We start from the raw sequence: 22,168 nt of genomic DNA, 5'->3' as shown, positions 1-22,168 counted from the left end.
AAGTGTGTAAAAATTGATTGGTGTCTCAGCAGACACCTTTAGTGGTTACAGAACTAAGAAAGGCACCATGTTTAAATGAAGAGATACTTAATTGCTCCATCAATTGAACAAAAGAGGAGGAGAAACCTAGATCCTAAACTCATTAAAGAAGAAATCTCTTATTCAACTCAGTATTTAAGCCCTGTGGCTACAGAATTTGTTGGGCTACCAATGTACTTTTTCTTTTCTTAACAATTCATTGGTGACATTAAAAAGATGTGCATTTATCTGTATGTGCGTAACAAAAAACGTAAAATGTTTGACCCCCTGATATACCTGGTGGAGGTGTAATGTTTCATGTTAACCTGTAGTAGCAATTACCTGTACAGTTAGTATACACAACTGCTGTATTTCAACTTTGGGGGTAAGGCATGGCACAGTGAACATTCCTTGCAGGACTGTAATTTCAGATTTTCTTCATTCATGGTTTATTACTGGAATGGATTAGGCAGCTTGCCAAACCAGACGGTACTCTAAATGCTGTTTTGGGGCATGTCTAATGATGGAATGCAGAATATATTATTAGTAATTATCTATTTAAATTCTGTTTCTTACTTATGTGTAACCACTGATGGCATTTGCCATGTCATCAGTTATTGTCATGTAGCTAAATGAGTTATGTTTAGAAGATTCCAATTTTGTGCATGTAAAGGACTCCAGCCTCCACTGAGTGAAGTCTCTTGTGTAGGGACCCATCTTCAGCCTTTCACCTGTGGTAAATAGGAAGCGTATTTGCCTCTTCCCCCACCCCCGCCAATTCTTTGAGTCCATTCCCTAACTCAGGTTGCAGCAGTGCAGATAATTTTCCTGCTTTACATCTTACCCTGAGAAAGTCTATGACATTTATTATTAGGTATTTGACCTCTTCCTCAGCATTTTCATTTTAAATTTGAGGCTGAAATCTGTCATGTGAGCCATAGATCCCTATATGGTCCTCTGACCCCTTTGCAGCAGTTGCTGAAAGTGGAATAAAGCCCTAATTTGTATCAGGCAGGCAGTGCTGATTGTTTTCATGCAGAACAACTCTGAAAATACAGGGACTGCCTTTTTCATGCCTGATTTTCAGAAGGACTTGGCAGTCAGACTTCTTTAAGATGCCATTTTAGAAAACCCTTAACTTCTGGTGACCCGATTCCTACTGCACTTCTGAATTTAATTAAATACTCATAGTCCTCCCCTATTTGGCTTTATATTTAATCAGTCCATAAGAATCTTTAATGTTTGACAGAAGTTGATTTGGGTTGGGGACGACTTCTGGTGACAGTCAATCCATGCCCGTTTCATTCTGTCCTCTTGTCATGCCAGAACATCCCTCTTTTGTGTTGAAAAGTAACAAGAAACAACTTTTTACGAGGGTCATAATACTACTCTGTTTTATTATTGAAATGAACTGTAGAGCCTGTCTCCTTTATGTAAAGAAAGTAAATTATGTTGTTCTTAGAGACAGGGAAAATGTCTGAGAGATTTCCACCTCCATTCCAGCCACTGATAGAAAAGCTAAGAATAAGTGTCAGGTACCATGCTTCCCCATTCATGGCGTCCAGGTAGGAGCCTATATAAAGAGCTAATCTTAATTGTTTACAGCTTCTAGTTTTTAAGTGCCTAAGAAATTGGACAAAGCAGCAAATAAGGATTTGTCTCACTTTGAGGATAACTCTACATTATTGCAACATACAGACTTACGGGCTTCTGGACTTATTAGTGACTTCCTTCCTTATCTGCCTTTTTCCAGCACTATGAATGTTCCACTGTTGTGAGATAGCGTCTACATTGAGATGATGGTATGCTGCTGGTACGCACCTGTATATAAAGGTAGTGTTTGCCTTATGCTGTCCTAAGTTGTTATTTTTGCTTTGAAACTGTTAGTCATTCATATATACTTCCCATAGCCAGTAGTTTGCCTTACTGACCTTTCAGGGGCTGGTAAGTGTTCTATTTCATTACTTTTTATAGTAATTTATTTTGAAATGCTTTTGTCTAACATTTGCACAGAGGAGATCAGTATTTGGCTCCTTCATCTTTGTCATCATCAAGGTATCTTCCCAGCAACTGAAGATAACCTGACACAGCAGATAAGTGTCAAGGATTGTGGACAGTAATCTTGCAGTGAGCCAGGACTGTTTCTTTATAGCCCTTTCCCTGTTTCTCAGCAGCTATGGCAGATTACCTGCTGTATTAGGTTCCCACTTGGATGTTTACTTCCAGATACCCACTATGCCCAGCTAAACAGCAGTGCTGTCCTAACATACTTATATGTCTATGTCCATCCTCATTGCATTGAGTCAAAGTCTGCAGTCTGACCTAGATGTGGTGCTTCTCCAGTGGGATGTGTACATGGGCAAGGTGTTGGCCACATGTTCTTCGTGTTTCACTGCTGCAGTCATTACATTTGGGTAATCTGGCAGGTTGCCCTCAGTCGGCCTGAATTCCAAAGTCTTGGGTCCTGCATCGGTTGTTGTCTCCTCTTCCATGACGTCAGGTCAGCAGGGGTATAAAACAGGCAGCCGATGCCATTTTCTTTAGTCTTTCTTGCCGTGCAGTGCCCGAAGCAGAAGCCGTTCGCAAGTGCCAGTTGGCCGACTCCTGAAATTTTCAAATTCGAGTTACAGAACCGAAGTCTTCACTAAAGCTAAGTACCCTGTTGGGGAAACTTTTTCTTGCTCCATACCGATGTCAGTAAAAGTTAATAATTGCATTACTTGTGGGAAGCAAATATCTCATAAGGATTTCCATTTATACTGTATTCCTTGCCTAGGCCTTGATCATAACGTGCCTAGCTGTCGGTTTTGTGCTAGATTTAACCAATGCACTATTAAGCGTCGGTATATCTTTGCTTTAAAATATTTTGGAAATGGATTTAACTATCCTGAAATGTCACCGGATAGCAATCCGAATACCGGAGTTTACAAAAAATGCAAAGAAAAGAACAGAGACAAACTGTCGAGATCCAAAACCGACGAAGCTTCTTGTAAGCCAGTCGCCGGTTCACCGGTACACAGTGAGGTGCTTTCGCAGCCCCTGATACCCGCTACTTTCGAGTCGCAGGTCTCTACAGAGACCCATGTGGATTCCGGCACACTGCGAGATTCTCAAAGTATTGTACCCACAGATTTCTCTCCCTCAGATGAGTCCGGAGCTGCTGAGCAGGCACCAGCTTCTGAGGGTGTATTCAGGCCACAACATATTTATATAAAACCGGCGCCAGATTCTAAATCAAAGACAAAAGCAACTTCTAAAGCTAAAAAGCTGACGCATGAGCCACGTGCACAGGCCACTATGCCCAAAAAGCAGATTATCAAAATGGCTGAAGACCTAATTACCTTGATCAGGGGTTCCCAACCCCCTCCTGATAAGAGGCCTAGGCAAGACACTGATTATGAATCGGGTATCTATTTCTTCTGATCAGGAATTATCTGTACCACCCTATGAGGATTCTGATGCAGAGGAATTTATCCCATCTGCATCTCCTCCTGAAGATTATTCCTTTGGAGAAACCTTGCATATTTTGAGGGAGCATTTTCACTGGGAGAGTCAAGATTTCTCAGAATCAAAAAAGAGGCTTAGGGATTTCCTTCTCCCTCAGCGTAGGCCTTTAGCCATACCTCCTGTTTTAGACATTGTAGATGTGTTTTCAGAGTCAAGCTTGACTCCAGACTCCTTACCTCCGGCTCCTAGCAAGCCAGACAGATATTACAGGGTTCCTGACTCTCTCAAATTTTTATTTAGAAACCCTGCTGCTGACCCTGAAACTGTTTCACAGGGTCCAAAAGGTGTTAAGGCCTCAACAGCAAAAAATCCTACCCACTCTGACAGAGATTCCAGGGCTCTGGATAGATGGAGAAAGAAGGTTTATGCATCTGCAACCGTGGCAGTTAGGGCCTTAAACTGCCAGTTTCATATGCTCAAGTATCAACATGTTATGGGATTACTGAAACAGAAAATGATGATTTCTGAATGTACAGAAAATAAAGAATTGCAGGAATTATTGCATGCAGCAGAACAAGTTGGAAAGCATACTTTGCAATGTGGTTTTGATTCCTTAGAGGAGGCCTACAGGGCCGCAGTTACTGGATCTGTGATTAGGAGGCATGCCTGGCTAAAAGAGCAAAATTTGCCTGATCATGTTAAAGCTAAATTGCTGGATGCACCTTTACAGCATGATACTCTGGTATTAAAGCAGAAGAGGTTTTAAACAAAATGGAAGACAAAGCTAAGTCTATGCAAACTGTAAAAGACTTCTTACAAGTGCAGCCGCCAAAATTCAGTAGACACTGGCCTACAAAAAATTGGTCCTTTCCTGTGTCCGACTGAGCTCAATGGGGCAAATCCAGGCGCTCTAAAGGTTCTAGATACCAGTCACAGGATTCTTACAGGTCAAAGCAAATGGGAAGCTTCTACCTCCAAATCTGGAGGAAATAAAGCACAACCCTACAGTAAACAGTCTCCGTGACTTCCCTCTGCCATCACCAAGCACTTATCTTTTGGCAGCACACTTAGGGGGAAAATTAGCACGTTATGCTCAAAATTGGCAGTTAATAACCCAGGACAAGTGGGTGTTAAACATAGTATCTCAGGGATACAGATTCCACTTCCACACACTGCCAATTGCAAATGGTTGGCCAGATCTGCCAAAAAATCAATGGGCAGAGGCACAGAAACAAGTTACGTCCCTCATGGATATGGGGGCTATTCAGCAAGTGCCAGAACAGGAAAATGGGCAAAGGTTTTATTCAAGACTGTTCTTGGTACCCAGAAAAGACGAGGCCTGGCGCCCAATACTGGATTTATCAATTTGGAGCACATTCCTGGACACTCCAAAATTCAAAATGCTAACTTTGCAGCAGCTTCTGCCCATGCTGGGCAACAACGCTTGGCTGATGACATTAGACTTAAAAGAGGCATACCTGCATATCCCAGTAAGGGAATCATGCAGAAGACACCTCCGTTTCAAGGCTGGCTTTATGCATTACCAATTCTCTGCACTGCCCTTTGGCTTATCTGCTGCGCCCAGGGTCTTTACAAAGTGCCTGGCACCAGTAATTGCATTTTGCAGACAAAGAGGTATACAAATCTGTCCTTACTTGGACGACTGTCTCGTTCAGAGAACAAGGACATTCTTCTTCAGCATCTGGCGTTTGTGAAAAGGTTTCTAATATGCCTAGGGTACACAATAAACCAAAATAAATCACAACTGGTACCCTCTCAAAATATAACATTCCTGGGTGCAAGCTTGAATACAACTGCCCAGATGGCTTTCCTCATGCCAGACAAACAAAGGCAACTGACTGTTTACTTCAAACAGATGGCAACAAAAACCCAGTCATCTGCAAGACAAACTTTGCAGGCTTTGGGGTTCATGGCATCCTGCATTCTACTGATTCCATATGCAAGACTGCATATGAGGAAACTGCAGTGGTAACTAAAAAGTTTATGGAGTCAACATTGTCACAGTCTGGAAACAATGATTCCTCTCATTCCCTGTCTACAACAGGAGTTTCTTTGGTGGGCAAAGGCATGTCACCAGAACATGGGACGGGCTTTCACTCTGCCCCCTGCCAGCCAAACCTTAACAGACGCATCAGACTATGCATGGGGGGCCCACCTGGTGGGAAGATGCATTCAGGGCATATGGACCCCAAAACAAATGCATCTGCATATCAACTAAAAAGAGATGTTAGCTGTTCAAAATGCCCTGATGGCCTTCAAGGACTTACTTCATCCAGGAAAACTACTGATAAAGATGGACAACACCACGGTTATGTGGTACATAAGCAGGGGGGCACACACTCATACCCCCTTTGCAGACTAGCCATGGCACTGTGGGACACAGCCTTGACTTACCAAGTACATCTTCAAGCTCAGTTCCTGCCAGGAAAGCAAAATACTCTGGCAGACGACTTAAGCAGAAACCTTATGGATCCGCACGAGTGGAAACTAGATCCACAAGTCTTCAGCATGATAAAGAAATGGGGGAGCCCAGACACATAGATCTATTTGCCTCTCCTCGAAATTATCAACTGGACAAATTCTGCACAAGGACTTATCACAGACAAGCATGGAAAGTCGATGACCTGTCCTTCAGTTGGAAAAAAAACTGTCAGTTTACGCCTTTCCTCCTCTGCCTCTCCTTCCGAAGGTCCTACTAAAAGTCAGACAAGAAAAAGCAAAGATGATATTAATTGCCCAGGACTGGCCCCGCCAATACTGGCACCCAATCCTAAGGAATATGTCTCAATTCCCAGCTTGGTACTTGCCTCAGATACCTCACTTACTGTCTCAGCAAAACAATCAGATCCTGCACAATCAGCTCCAAACACTGATCCTGGCAGCATGGCTGATCATGTAGTTACTCAAACAGCACCTCTCAGTAAAGCTGTGATGGATGTCATTTTGGAAGCCAGAAGGCCTAGTACTAGAAAACCTTATGCTGATAAATGGAAGAGATTCTGTGCTTGGAACCAAGTACAAGGAACTGACACAGCAGAGCCAAATATTCCTCAGATTTTACAATACTTGACTGAGATGCTTGACAAAGGCCTATCTTTTTCATCAATAAAAATCCATGCCTCTGCCATCTCGGCTTATTACAACACAGAGCCACCAGTCTTTTCTCACCCTTTGCTAAAGCAGTATCTTAGAGCGGCCAAAACTTTAAGGCTTCCCAGATCATCACCAATCCCTGCATGGGACCTCAATCATGTGTTGGAAAAGCTCACCCTGCCTCCATTTGAACCAGCTGCTACTGCAAATCTAAAGTTATTATCATGGAAAACAGCTTTGCTCCTGGCAAGTACTTCAGCAAGAAGGGTCTCAGAGCTACAGGCCCTCATGGCTGTGGAGCCTTTTATCATATTTTACCCAGACAGGGTGTCCCTCAGGACCACTCCTTAATTTATGCCTAAGGTGGTTTCCAGTGTGGCGCTTAACCAAAACTATTCATCTGCCAACTTTTTATCCAAATCCGCAGAACCAAGGGGGAGCGGATTCTGCATTCCTTGGATGTACACAGACAGCTAAGATTCTACTTGAGGAGGACTAAAGCTCTAAGAAAAACTGAGCAGTTACTAGTGACATTTGCTGCAGGATCAGAGGGAAAGGCTATTTCAAAGCAGACAAGCCACTGCATTCATTTCTGCTACAGGTACCCAAGGGCATTAGGTCTCATTCCACCAGGGCTGCAGCTACATCAGCAGCTTTTCTCAGAGGGGTACCAACCAAAGACATTCTAGAGGCTGAAACTTGGAGTTATGTTCACACTTTTATAAAGCATTGCCATTTGCCTCTCTAAGTCCAAGGCAGGCTTTGCCACTGCAGTTCTGCAGGGCCTCATAGCCGCCCCTAATGCAGTTTAGCTCCAGCCTCCCATCCATAGCTTTGGGATTCTACCCAAATGTAATGACTACAACAGTGAAACATGAAGAACATAGTACAGTTGTGTACTCTTACCATAAATGTAGATGTTCGAGTGTATTCACTGTTGCAGTCCAGGTTACCCGCCCGCCATCCCCTGTTATTCTGGAGTTTCTCTTTCCTTCGCTATTTTATACAGCCTTTGTGGTGTATTTGCTTGTAGATGAAGGTAAAGTTTATATTGTTGCATGTATATATAGCTTATATATATTTTTGCTACCCATTTGGGGGGCAAGAAAAACTAAAGAAAATGGCGTCGGCTGCCTGTTTTATACCCCTGACGACCTGACGTAATGGAAGAGGAGACGCAGGACCCAAGACTTTCGAATTCAGGCTGACTGAGGGCAACCTGCCAGCAGATTACCCAAATGTAATGACTGCAACAGTGAATACACTTGAACATCTACATGTAAGTGTACACAACTGTACTTTTCTGCTCTCCGTACCAGATAAGCTTCTCCATTGCCCAGGCCAATAATCAAATCCGGGTCATGTGTATGGATATTTGATGCTCCAACCCTCTGCATTACTGAGAGCCTTCAGATGTTGAGCATTAGATCACTGTTGCAGTAGCCTAAGGCACTTGAGTCCCAACCCCCACCAACTGGACATCATTTCAAAGCTTAGTCACCTTCCACTCACTCTGAACTGTTAGGAGTTTGGGCAAAGCTCCATATATAAAGAAAGAGCACCAAAATCTTCAGCCCTTTCTTGTAGTCAATATGCAGTCCTTTAGTGGGCTATGTGGAGCTGTTAGATTGGAAAAAACATTCCACATTATTTTTCTGAGGAAAACTTGCATTTTATTCTGTGAAATTGTTTTTTTTTTTTTTTTGTTTGTTTTTTTTTATAACTAGGAAACCTATGTCAGGACTGCCACAGCTGTCAGGAGATTGTTTACTGTGTGAATGCTTGTAAACTGTGTAAAAAAATATATTTTCTGTCGGTAGTTGCTACGTATTTTTGTAGGCGTTGTGTTAGGGGCAGGAAATTGCTTTTGGGGGCTGTTAGTGGTTTTCTTACCTAATAAGGTTCTCTGTCAAGCACTTCTAACCATTTTCAGTGCTTCCTTTTTAGCCACACCTGTGGAAAACTTACTGGTCTCCTTTGTTCTTTCCCCCATTCTCTAATGGGTGACACTACTGTAACAAGATTAGTTTTCCCCAGTCCCTTTGGTAGCATCTACAGCTACTAAAGGCTGGGGATAGACACGTCCTCTATGGCTACAGGGTTGTCCTCCACAGACAAGGAAAATCACTCTTGGTGGTTTCTGGAGAAAGGGAGATTGAAGGTCTACTACAAAATGGAGCCTGAGCCCTGGGATAGCATGCACTCTTTAGGTCAGAATTTTTTCCAGGGATTTTCCCAGGAAAATAAAAAGAAAAAAACTTTACTTCTCCTGTTTGTTTCAGTAAATGAGGAAGATTTTGCTAGGATTTGATAGGCAGTTAATTTCCGCTTTATTTTCCCTACCTCTTCAGGAAAGAAAAAGTTTTCTCTCTCTGTGATTCTGATCTTCAGTCAGAAGAACAGGGATTGGATGAAAAATATTTTGAGCAAGTGTAAAGCAAACATGGGAAGTTGTTCAATTTCACCATTCATTCTTTACTGATGGGTTCATAGCCGATCCCTCGGCTCCGATACTGAAAATTGCAAAGCTCGAGGTCTTCAAATAACTCAAGACCAAGTCCCTATCGCATGATGCACCTGTGAATTACCCCAGATCTAGTTTGCCACTGCAACAGATCAGAGGGTTCTGATTTAGCTCGGGCCAAATAAGCAAAATTTTCATTAAAAAATTTCTCAAAAGTTTTTTGATAACTAGGATAGTAGTTAGCATTGTTTATAAAGCTCTTATAGCTTTCAGTGTGTATTCCCTTCCCATTTACTGTGTTTTCTTATCATTCTAGTTGGTCTGTTTTAGGCCTAGTTAGTAGTAATTCTTTCTAGGTGTGGTCTGTCTAGCCTTTGCGGTTTTATATAAGACTTTCTTTGTACAGTAAACCTTAGATGTTATGTGATCCTATCTCGCCTACATTCTGTACTAATGGGCTCGGAGCCGATCCCTCAGCTCCGACTCGGCACGCTATGCTATAGAGCGAGGCCTCTTATTGGCTGAGCTATTTCTTATCCCAGGATGCACCACCACTAATCCCCCAGATCTCGTTTGCCGCTTACAAGCTTAGACGTGGTCTCAACTTGGCTGGGCTAAGTACTAATTTATTTAGGCTTTTCCTGTCAGGAATTTGCTTGCTTTGAACCCAAAAGCTGTTTTAACAGCTGTTGTTGTGATTTGAGTGTGTATTGATCAGTTCTGTTGAGGAATTTCTGTTTTTCGTCAAGGGAAGGTTTCCCGTTTTAGTTAGAGGGGCCTTCCCCTGTTGCTTTTGCTATCTTAGCGTTTTATTTGTGGGTCAAGTACCCGTTTAAGTTAGAGGGTCTTGACTCTCTCTTTCTGTGTGGAATTTTTTCTTGTACATCTGTATTGTGTTTAAAAAAAAAAAAAAAAACTTTATATTTCTGTTCTAAACCATTAAGTTTTGGTGTTTCTCTTTAGACAGGTGTGTTTTTTTCTAAATTAGTCATGTCCAAAGAGCATAAACCCTCCGGGTTTAAAAAATGCACGAGGTGTGGTTTTAAGATGTCCATAACGGACGACCACTCCTCGTGCATTTACTGTTTAGGCACCAAGCACCTACAAGAATCATGTAGCGTGTGTCACGCCTTCTCATCAAGGGTCCTCCAGGAGAGGAAAAACAAATTAATCCTTAAGGGGTTAATCAAGCCATCCTTCGAGGAGGCTTTATCTTCGTCTCCCTCTCCTTCAAAAAAGAAGAAAGCGTCGGCTCCGACCAGTCTGTCGGAACCGACTGCCAAAAAAACCTAGGCAGACTTCTCCATCGGCTCCACGGACTTCGGAGCCAAGGGCGGAACGGTCTGCCTCGATGCCTCCAGCCTCGACCCCTCTGGTTTCGGAGCCGAGGACTGGGGCATCGAGAGGCGGGTCACCTTCATCGGCTCCACTGATATTGGAGCCGATGAGGGTTACCGGCTCAGACTCTTCCCCTTCAGAGCCGAAGTCCTTATTGGCACCGATTGAAATTGCCTTGAGATCTCTCTCGGAGCCGATAGTGGTAGAATCCATTCGGAGCCGGTCCCCTAGTCCTTTGGAGCCGATGGCGAAATCGGTCCGGACCCGATCGGTATCCTCCAGATCATCTAAGATGTCTGATTCGGACATCGACAGGGTGCTCCTAAGACTTTTCCAGTCTCCGGTGTTCCAAAAGCTAGTTTCGGCTCCAGCCCATTCGGCTTCGGAGCCGATGGTCCACCTCCCTACTATGGTTCCTCCTCCAACAGCCTTGGCACCGTTGGAGCCGGTGCTGGTGGAACCGGTGGAGGTTTTAGGGTCGGGCCCGACCCTTACTCCAACTCCGGCTCTTGGGTCAGAGTTCAGTACACTGACTTCTTCCGTCGGCCCCGGGGGGGATGCTTCGGGATTGATGTTTTCGGTCCCAAGTCTCCCTCTTGATGCGTCGGCGGCGGGAGTGCCGTCTACTGTCGTGGCCACGGAGGTGGGACCCTCCCAGGATTCTGGTGGTCCCGCCTTCAGGGCTATGAGGAGTGCGTTAGCCAAATCTTCTTTGGCTACCTCCACTGTCTCCCCAGCTCCTTCCCTGCATACCGAGACTGGGTCTTTGGCAGTCCCCCTGTCCTTAGCGGAGCCCCGGGGCCTGAGGTTACCCCCACTGGGGTTTCCCCCCCTCCTGGAGGTCCTTCTGAAGCCTCTTCGGAAGAACCCCCCAGGAAAAGATCGTGCAAGAGGAAGCACGCTGACACCTCTGATGAGTCTCTTACATCAGACACTGATCTCGATGATGCAGAGGGGTCCCCTAAGTCGTCCTCGGATGATGTCTCCTTTGCAGACATCCTGGAAGCCCTTAAACAACGAGGCGGCTGGCAGTCCAAACCCCCTTCGGCTGATGAGACGGTGTTCCTTAAGGCCTTCGGGCTCAGCCCTCCGCCTCCTGGGTGTCTCCGCCTTGACGAGCTCTTGGATTTGATCTGTCGGGCGTGGGAACACCCAGACTCTGTGGAACCGGTGCCTGCTCGTCCAATAAGTTCCTCTCGCACCCCTGAAAAGAATTTCTAACCAAAGGTGTGGCTGTAGATGCTTTGGTGGTGGCATCTGCTACCCAGCAAGATGTAGCAGAGGCTTAGACGTCCGTCCATCCTCCTAATAAGGAGTCTAGGAGCATGGATCGGTACGGAAAGCGCACCCTAAGTTCAGCGGCCTTTACATTAAGGTCCTTGAACTACCTTACGCACTTTACTAGATTTCAGAGGGATCTGATTAAAGAGCTTTCCGATACCCTCTTGGGTAACCTGCCTGAGGAGCTGGCCCAGACGGTTGGCTCTCAGCTGGCTACATTGTCGTCCATTTCAAACTCGTCCATGAGGCTCATTTCTTATGCGGCCAAAGGGTCGAGTAGAGCGGCGGGTACAGGCATTGCTCTACGGAGACGAGCCTGGTTCTGCCTGTGTCATTTCGCGGAGGCCTTTAAGTCTTCCTTTGCCGACGCCCCCTTTGATGGGTCCTCCCTGTTTGGACCCAAGGTAAAGGACACACTGACCCGCTGCGAACAGGAGGGTAAGACTCTGACTGTCGAGGCATGATTTTCCACTCCCTTTCGGCCTTATCCCAAGGCTAAAAGAGGAGGGAAAATGTGGTTCCATAGATCTCAGAAGCCTTACCCCTTTCAGCAGGATGATCCCCCTTCCAGAGGCAGGGGAGGGGGAAATTCTTCTGGAAGACACCGTCCCAGAGGCGGCAGAGGCCCTCGCAACATTGGAGACCGCGAGTCCTTTCATGGCTCTTCAGCCTTTCACAGTCCCTGAGGGATTGCCTGACTGTGCAGCTCCGGAGCCAGTCGGGGGTCGTTTTTTGAAGCACCTGAAAGCCTGGGAAGGTATCACTCAGGACCGATGGGTGCTTCGAATTATCGCCGGAGGTTACACTATCCCTTTCTCTCACTCCCCACCTCAGTCCAAAAAAATCCCGGACCCGCCACCCAGTCAACGGGATACTGCAGCCTCAGAAGTTTCAAAGCTGCTGCAAAAAGGAGTCATCCAACCGGTCCCCGTAGACCAGATCGGATTAGGGACTTACTCAAGATTCTTTTTGGTGCCAAAAAAGACCGGGGACTTGAGGCCCATTTTGGACCTCAGCATCCTAAACCGCTCAATCAGAAAGTCCAAGTTCCGAATGGTCACCCTACAAACCATTCTCCCATTGCTGGAGAAAGGTGTTTGGATGTGCTCCATAGATCTCAAGGACGCTTATTACCATATCATGGTACATCAAGCGTCCAGGAGACATCTGCGCTTCAGCCTAGGAGGCAGTCATTTTCAGTTCAAGACGCTGCCCTTTGGTCTCACCACAGCCCCCAGGGTGTTCACCAAGTGCTTGGCAGTCGTGACTGCTCACCTGAGAAGTCTAGGATTCCAGGTGTTTCCATTATCTAGACGACTGGCTCCTAACTGCCACCTCCAAGCATCTACTACTGCGGAGCCTACAAGCCACTATATCACTGGGCAATTCCCTTGGAATCACCTTCAATTGGCCAAAGTCTGTGTTGCTGCCATCTCAACGAATAAGATTCATAGGGGTAGAGATAGACTCAAACCAAATGCGGGTCTATCTACCTACAGACAGAATACAAACCATACAGACTCAAGTTCGAGCCTTACTTCCCAGGTCCAAAGCCCCAGCCAGGATGGTCCTGCAGCTATTGGGATCCATGTCCGCCACGGTTCTTCTAGTCCCCTTGGCAAGGTTGCACATGAGAATTCTCCAGTGGCTCCTTTCAGCTCAGTGGTCCTTTCAGGGACTCCCTCAGTCACCTCATATGGATCACAGAAACATGCAAACGGGACCTTCGCTGGTGGCTAGTGCCCTCCAATTTGGATCAGGGACGACCCTTTGTTCCACCTCCTCCTGCGGCCACTTTGACCACGGACACCTCCCAGAGGGGGGGGGGGCATTCCCTGGGCAGGTCAGTCCAAGGCAAATGGCACCCAGAAGAGACCCTACTTCATATCAACATCCTAGAAATGAGGGCGGTGCTTCTGTCCCTACAAGCCCTTCACCATTACCTCCCTCAGGGCGTAATTGCCGTTCACTCAGACAACATGTCAGTTGTCTGGTACCTGAACAAACAGGGAGGAACCAGATCCTATCCTCTTTGCAGAGAGGCCATGAGAGTCTGGGAATGGGCAGTCTCGACCGAACGCTTTCTAGTGGCTACTCATATCCCGGGCAAGTCCAGTGTGATAGCCGACAGACTGAGCAGAACCATCCTCTCTCCTCACGAATGGTCTCTAAACATGACAGTTGCAAGTCAGATTTTCAGCAGATGGGGAGTTCCGTGTTGCGACCTCTTCGCGACTCCACTAAATGCGAAGTGCAAAAAATTCTTCTCCCTAACCCCAGCTCCGGGGAAGAGCCCCATGGACGCACTAGCCTGTCCTTGGCCCACCGGCTTGCTTTATGCCTTCCCTCCAGTTCCTCTCCTTCCCAGGGTGATCCAAAAGGCATCTCTCTTGGGAAGCAAAATGATCTTAGTTGCTCCTTACTGGCCTCGTCAAGTATGGTTTCCCTATCTTCGGAAATATGCTCTGGAAGGTCCATGGTTCCTGGATCAGATCCCAGACCTTTTGGTTCATCAGTCGGGACTATTCCACCAGTCCCTGCACACCTTAAAATTGACGGCTTGGCTCCTCCTCTTCCGACTATAGTCAGGAGTCATACATTGGATCCAGAGGTTGTACACATATTATCTTCGCCCATAAGTCTGCTACAAAGAAACTGTATTCTAGCAAATGGAAAAGATTTGCTATTTGGGCTCAACTCCGGGGCCTGGATCCCATCACTATTCCCGTGGCAGAAGTGCTAAAATTTTTAACTTCTCTTTTCAATCAAGGCTCTTCAGTCTCTACCATCAAGGTTCAATTGGCAGCGATTTCTAATTTTCACGAATCGATAAACCCACCTTTAATGAGCAACAGATTGTGTAAGACCTTCTTGAAAGGTGCTGCGCTTTTAAGACCTCCGATTTCTCATCCTACTCCTCCATGGGATCTCGATGTGGTGTTACGCGCCTTAACTTCATACCCCTTCGAACCGGCAGCTACATGTGATCTAAAATTTCTGTCGTGGAAGACTGCTTTTCTGGTGGCGATTACTTCTGCCAGAAGAGTTTCAGAGCTTCAAGCTTTGTCTGTAAAACCCCCGTATTTGGTTTTTCACAAAGACAGAGTATCTCTCAGGCCAAATCCTTCATTTGTCCCTAAAGTTTGTTCTAGTTTCTGCCTACAACAATCGTTAGAACTTCCAGTCTTTTTTCCAAAATATTCCAACAAAGTGGAATTCATATTCCACACATTAGATGTCCACAGGCAGTTGCGTTTTTATTTAGACAGGACCAAACAAACAAGGAAAATAGATCAGTTGTTTGTATCCTTTGCAGACAATAAATTGGGCAAAGCTGTCACAAAGGTCACTATTGCTAAATGGATCAGGGACTGTATTACTCAAGCTTATTCTTATTCTAACAAAGAGCTTACCACCTCTGTCAAAGCTCATTCTACAAGGGCTATGGCTACTTCGATAGCTTTTCATTCTAAGCTTGCCATTAGTGACATTTGTGCTGTGGCTACATGGTCTTTCCCGCACACTTTCATTTCCCACTACAAATTGGATGTGGCATCTAGAGGACGAGCTTCATTTGGTTCCACAGTGCTCAGGAGTGTTTTCCAATGAGCCACCCAGGATTTAGGTGCTAGGGACGCTGTCCCATCAGTACAGAATGTAGGCGAGATAGGATCACATAACATCTTTTAGTTATGTACTTACCATAACTTTAGATGTTTGGGATCCATCTCGCCTACATTCCTAATAACCCGCCCTCCTTCCCCCTTCCTTGGAGATCAGAGGATATCAGAAGGTCCGAATCCTGTTGTTTCATCTTGAAACATCTAACAATGTTATATAAACAAGTTATGCATGTGTGCATGAATGCGGACAAACAAGATCTGGGGGATTAGTGGTGGTGCATCCTGGGATAAGAAATAGCTCAGCCAATAAGAGGCCTCGCTCTATAGCATAGCGTGCAGAGTCTGAGCCGAGGGATCGGCTCCGAGCCCATCAGTACAGAATGTAGGCGAGATGGATCCCAAACATCTAAAGTTATGGTAAGTACATAACTAAAAGTTATATAGATAGGTTTTTGCCTTGCTGTGTTATTTAGTGACCTTCGTCACATTTTCTTGTATTTATTAGAGTTCTGTGTGGTCTGTCTAGCCTTCTGTATTTTAGATAAGGCTCAGTCGTTTACTTGTTTAAATAAGGTTCCCTTTATCAGCAGCTATCTTTTTTTTGCATAATCTGCTTGTGTGGTGCCACATTTTTGTGTGTGTTTAGCCTGCTTTTGATAAGGCTTGCCTTTACTTTTCTATTGAGAAAATTTACTGTTGTTTTTTGTGTGGTAGCAGTAAATATTTTCTGTCTTTACTATGGCTGATCAAGACAAGCACCCCAAGTCTGGGTTCAGAAAGTGCCCAAAGTGTGGCCAGAAAATGTCCGTCACAGACAGCCACTTTAACTGTGTATATTGTCTAGGGGCTCTGCATTTGCAAGACAATTGTGCCATTTGTCATTCCTTCTCCTCTAGGGTCCTACAGGAAAGGAAGAGGAAACTGATCGATAGAGGCTTGTTGAAGCCTTCTTTTCAGGAAGCTTTGAGTGACCAGGATGGCTCCAGTAGGTTCTCAGTTTTCCAAGACATCAGACTCAAAAAAAAATCAGAGAAATCATCGACATCGGCTCCACTGCCCTCGGAGCCGACAGTCTTTTCCTTTCAGAGAAGGTCCCCAGTCTTGGAGCCGGTCTCCGAAGCGCCAAAGAGTCCTATTCTTCAGTCAGTACCACCTTTGTTATGGTCGTCTCGATCATCTATCAGCCTGTCAGATCTGGATGTGGATTGTGTGGTACAGAAGCTGTTGTCGGCACCGGCATTAGCCAAAATGTTAGCTGCTTTGACCCAAATGGCTTCGGAGCCGAAGACCATTGCACCGACTATTATTATTATTCCTCCTCCGAGCCATACTGGTCCTTCGGAGCCGGAGGAGTCAGACCTGATGTTACTGGAACCCTGTGAGCCGACACATGCTCCAGTGTCTTTGGCTCCGTGTACTCTGACGTCCTTGGTGCCTATCGAGGACTCTAGGAGCCGACCCTTTCTGGTTGGGTCCGGGGAGGACAGTTGTATGAACTTGTCTGTTCCGACCTTGTCTCTCTGGGCCTTGGCTCGGATGAGCTCAGCTCCTAGCTCGGGCTCAGAGTCCACTGTTCTGGTGCCAGGGGTGTCGACGGGTTCCTTGGATCCGTTGGCTCCTTCGCATCGGAGCAGAGGTGCTTTTGATGCCTTAGTAGTGTCATGTCTCCTAGGACATCCTCTACCTCTGGTCTGCCCTCCTCCTCCCCAAACGTGCCCATGTCAGCTTCTGCATCACACGTCCTCACTAAACTTAGAGACCCAGAGCCTCAAGAAACCCCAATGGGTGGTCCCTGCTCTTTTGAGACCTCAGCAGACGCCCCCCCACTGATGAGGTTCCCAGGAAGACATTGTGCAAGAGGAAGCACCTAAACTCCCCTCAGGAGTCTCTCACATCGGACACTGACTTAGATGAGTCAGAAGGGTCCCCACGATCCTCCTTTGAGGATATCTCCTTCGCCGAGATACTTGAGATCCTTAGGCAGAGGGGTGATTGGCAGTCCAAAAGCCCTACTGAGGATGTAAGTTCTCCTGAAGGCTTTAGGGTCTCAGCCCTCAACCTCTTGGGTGTCTCCACCCTTCGGTGAGATGATGCAGCTGGTCTCAAGAAGGGCATGGGAGTCTCTGGATACTATGGAGCCTGTCCCTAGGAGGTCTAATAAATTTATTTCTGCCCCACTTGACAAAACATTTTTAACTAAAGGTGTTCCGGTTGATGCCATGGTGGTGGCAGCGGCCACCAAGAAGGAAATGTCTGAGACTTCCTCATCTATCCATCTTCTTAACAGAGACTCCCGGATTATGGATCGCTATGGGAAGTGCATGTTCAGTTCAGCGACCTTTGCTCTCCATTCGATGAACTACTTAACCCATTTCACTAGGTTGCAAAGAGATCTCCTTAAGGAGTTGGGGGTGCTCTTCAGGGTACAGTAGCTGAAGGGACCTCAGACAAAGTTGCTGCCCAGCTTGCTACCCTAAACTCTATTAACTCATCTATGCGTCTCATATCCTATGCTGCTGATGGAACGAGTAGGGCAGCGGGTACAGGAATATCTCTTAGGAGACATTCCTGGATGCGCTTATGTTCCTTGGTGGAGCCCTGTAAGTCATCCTTCGTGAGCATTCCCTTTGATGGCTTGTCCCTTTTCGGTTCTAAAGTGAAGGAAACCTTAACGAGGTGTGAACAGGATGGAAAGACTCTGTCTGCAGTCGGGGTCCTTTTTTCCACCCCTACCCAGCCCTATCCCAAAGGTCAACGGGGAGGAAAAATGTGGTTCCAAAAATCCCAAGGAGCCTTTCAGGACACCCGTGGTGAACCCCCCTCCAGGGGCAGAGGAGGGGGTAATAATTGAAGACGCCGCCCTCGCGGCAGAGGGGGTCCGCAACACCAGGGTGACAGAGATCACTTCTCTGGGAAGCCCTACCAGCGCTGTTGAGAGGAGGCCCGACTGTCCTGCTCTGGAGGTAGTTGGGGGCACGTGTCTTTGTACCCAGATGCCTAGCTCAAAATACCAAAAGACAGCTGGGTATAAAGTATCATTTCCAGAGGGTATTTCATTCCATTTGTCACACCTCCCAATTGTAAGAAAAATCCCGGACGTTCCACCCCGTTACAGGGAACAGGCAACTATAGAGGTCCAAATGTTGCTAGCAGAGAGTCATCCAACCAGATCCAGCAGACCAAACAGGATCCGGAACTTACTTAAGATTCTTTTTGGTTCCAAAGAAGACGGGGGACTGGAGACGCATATTGGACCTCAGCAGACTGAACCAATACGTAAAGAAAGAGAAGTTTTGGATGGTCACGCTTCAGTCTATACTTCCCTTTTTTATGGAAAGACAACTGGATGTGCTCGATAGTACTCAAGGATGTGTACTACCGCATAAAAATGGCCAGGCCATCCAGGGATCACCTGCGCTTCTGTCTGGGAGCCAATCATTACCAGTTTCGAGCCCTGCCCTTTGGTCTCACTACAGCCCCCAGAGTGTTCAAATGCATGGCAGTGGTCACGGCTCACCTGAGGTCTAGGAATCCAGGTGTTTCTGTACCTAGACGATTGGCTCCTCACTGCCACCACCAGGCATCAATTCATTCAGGCCAGTGAGTCCACTCTGTCACTCTGCAATCATCTGGGCATTACAGTCAACGCAGAAAAATCTGCCTTGTTGCCATCGCAGCATATCGTTTTTATTGGGGCAGAGGTGGACACCACCACCACCACTCTAAGACTTCCAATGGAAAGAGTCCTTCTCACTCGCCAACATGTCAGCATCCTGTTATCAAAAGACAAAGCACCAGCACCGGAAGTTGTGAAAGTATTAGGCATTATGGCAGCAGTAATTCTAGCCATACCACTAGCTCTGATGCACATGCGGGTTCTTCAATGCGTGTTGTTCACTTACCAAGAGCTACCCATTAATCACACTATAATGATCACAAATTCTTGCAAGAAGGACCTTCAGTGGTGGTTGACCTCACTTCATGTCATGATAGGACGCACATTTGTGCTACTCCCCCAGCAGCCACTGTGACCATGGACGCTTCCCTGATAGGGTGGGGGGTGCATTTTCAGGGAAAGACCGCCCAAGGGACATGGACCGATCAGGAGACACATCTGCATATCAGTGTCCCGGAGATGAGAGCAGACAATATGTCTGTAGTCTAGTATTTGAATAAACAAGGAGGAACCAGATCTTATCCCCTTTGTTGAGAGGCTCTCAGAGTTTGGCAGTGGGCTGTTTCCACCCAGTGCTTTCTGTTGGCAACGGATACCCCGGGGAGATCCAGCATGATAGCAGACAAACTGAGCAGGGCAATCTTGTTGCCCCACAAGTGGTCCCTCAAGAAAGAAGATGCGGATAGGCTGTTCCACAGGTGGGGCCAGCCTTGCTGCGACCTTTTTGCCAGTCACATGAACATGAAATTCAGAAGCTACTTTGCCCTGATTCCCCCTCTGGGAGAAGCCCCAAGGGGCGCATTCGTACATGATTGGCCTACGGGTCTCTGTGCATTTCCACCAATCCCATTAATACCCAAAGTTCTACAGAAAGCAAAATCCCTGGGAAGAACCATCATTCTTATAGCCCCTCACTGGCCTCGTCAGATTTGGTTCCTCTTCCTTCAACTTCGTCTTGTGGAGGATCCTTTGATTCTGGACTCAGTTCCAGACCTTCTGACACATCCATCAGGGGGCCTTCATCCTTCTTTGCAGTCCCTGAAGCTGACAGCTTGGCTGCTCCAGTTTCCATCATATCCAGGTTTCATAACCTTTCAAATGAGACAAAACAGATCCTTTTGTCGTCTCATAAATCTTCTACCACAAAGCTGTATCTGAGCAAATGGAAGAAATTTTCTACATTGGCCTCTAAAAATAATATTGATCCTTACCAAGCTCCTATGGCTTCCATATTAGAATTCTTGACTATGATTTTCAACAAAGGAGCTGCAGCAGCAACAGTTCGGGTTCAATTGGCTGCTATTTCTAACTTTCACCTTGGATTTGAAGGTTTTAATATCATGTCTCAGAAGTTATCCAAAGCATTTCACAAAGGGATATTTGGCCACCTGTGAAATCTCCCTATTCTCCATGGAATTTAAATTTTATGCTCACGTATAATTCTTCCACCATTTGGACCAGCTTCATCTTGTGATCTAAAATTTTTGTCTTGGAAGACCATCTTTCTGGTAGCTAGCACTTCTGCCTGCAGAGTGTCAGAGCTTCATGCTTTATCCATCAAGCCTCCCTATTTGAGATTTCATGCTGTCCGAGTTTCACTTAGAACAAATCCCTCATTCTTACCCAAAGTTTACACTGAAACTAATCTCAACCAAGTTATTGATTTGCCTATTTTCTTCCCCAATCATTGTAGCAATTTAGAGTATATGCTGCACAAACTTGATCACAGACAGCTCAGATTTTTTTTGGATAGAACAAAAGATTTCAGGAAATCAGACCAGCTTTTTGTTTCACACTCAGACTCCAGAAAAGGGAGACCAGTGGCTAAAACAACTCTGTCTAAATGGTTATCTGATTGTATCACCTTTGCCTATTCAGCTGCCAATATGCCTTTGCAACACAAGATTAAAGCTCACTCAACCAGAGCAGTTTCTACATCTGCCTTTTCTGCCAGACTTCCCATTGATAACATATGTGCAGCAGCCACTTGGTCAAAACCTCATACCTTTATCACTCATTACAAAGTTGACAGGGCCTCCTTTGGATCCATGGTCCTGAGAAATATACTCCCCTGAGCCACCCGAGATTGATGGTGCTTGGGACACTACCCATCAATAAAGAATGAACGGCGAGATTGAACAACTTCAGATAAAGAAGTTATGTACTTACCATAACATTCCATGTGAGTTGTTCATCTCACCTTCATTCTTATGTCCCTCCCTCCATACCCCCTCCTGGGCTGATTGATGACCGAGATGGTGGATCCATCCTGGTTACTCAAACCTTCTCTTCCTTTTCTCTAGGAATGTAACCATGACATATGGTATTAGTATACGCAGCAAATAAGATCTGAGGTAATTCACAGGTGCATCATGGGATAGGGACTTGGCCTTGAGCTATTTGAAGAGCTTGAGCTTTGCAATTGGCCATATCGGAGCCAAGGAATCTGCTCCGAACCCATCAGTAAAGAATGAAGGTGAGATGAACAACTCACATGGAACGTTATGGTAAGTACATAACTTCTTTTTCTAGAGACCAAAACCCTACGCTGTCACATCAGCAAGACAAGATAGCATGAGAGATGCCTAAGCAGGCTAACCCAATGTATACCACTTTTCTGGAATAGGCTGCCCATGCATATAAAGCAGAGTATTTTCCTAGCAACTTTTAAAAACAGTCTAGATGAGTAAATGGGTCTTGGGGAATTTTTTTACCAGGATTTATGTAGCGAAAGTTTCTCTAAAGGGAGCGGGAGGGTACACTGCTAGTTTTCCCATCAGTACTGGTGATGTGGCTGAGATTCTTGATGTGGTCTTTTGTGGCCATAAACACATAGTAAGAACCTATAGACCTAATTTCTTCTCAGCCTGAAGATTCTGATTCTGTGAAAAATGTTACTTCAGGTTTCCCTCCAGAAGACCTTTCTTTTTCTGATACTCTAAGATGAAAGTTTTTTTTTTCAGTGAGATCAGAACAAAATTCCCATTGCTTAGCAAATATATTATGATTGTTATAGTTCAGTATTACATTTGCAGCTGTTCCTCCTATTTTACTTTAGAGAATGTTTTTCTCACAGCTTGTTTTCCTGACACTAAACCACCTTACCACGAGGAAGTCCGACAGGTTGTATAGGATACCCCTGGCTTGCACATAGCTGATGTTCTTTGTGTTTCACTGTTGTGGTCATCACACTTGGGTTATCTGCCT

The 22,168-nt window shown here is 45.7% G+C and overlaps 1 protein-coding gene across 3 annotated transcripts in view; it reads left to right on the top strand.

Annotated features, from left to right (window-relative positions):
* Window positions 1–22,168, top strand: part of WDR20 (WD repeat domain 20) — a 798,308-nt gene that overhangs the window by 596,372 nt on the left and 179,768 nt on the right. Inside the window, exon 4 of one of the 3 annotated variants that reach the window (XR_006365229.1) lies at window positions 1,772–1,851. The exons of the other annotated variants lie outside the window; for them this stretch is intronic. The gene's annotated coding sequence lies outside the window, so the exon portion shown is untranslated. The remainder of the gene's footprint in view (window positions 1–1,771; window positions 1,852–22,168) is intronic. 3 annotated transcript variants of the gene reach the window in all.

This window comes from Protopterus annectens, chromosome 6.part0, assembly GCF_019279795.1.
Source record: "Protopterus annectens isolate FY-2018-M chromosome 6.part0, PAN1.0, whole genome shotgun sequence".
Classification (NCBI taxonomy): domain Eukaryota; kingdom Metazoa; phylum Chordata; order Ceratodontiformes; family Protopteridae; genus Protopterus; species Protopterus annectens.
Note: the sequence above shows the minus strand (reverse complement) of the source record. Positions and strands in the feature narration are given on the sequence as shown.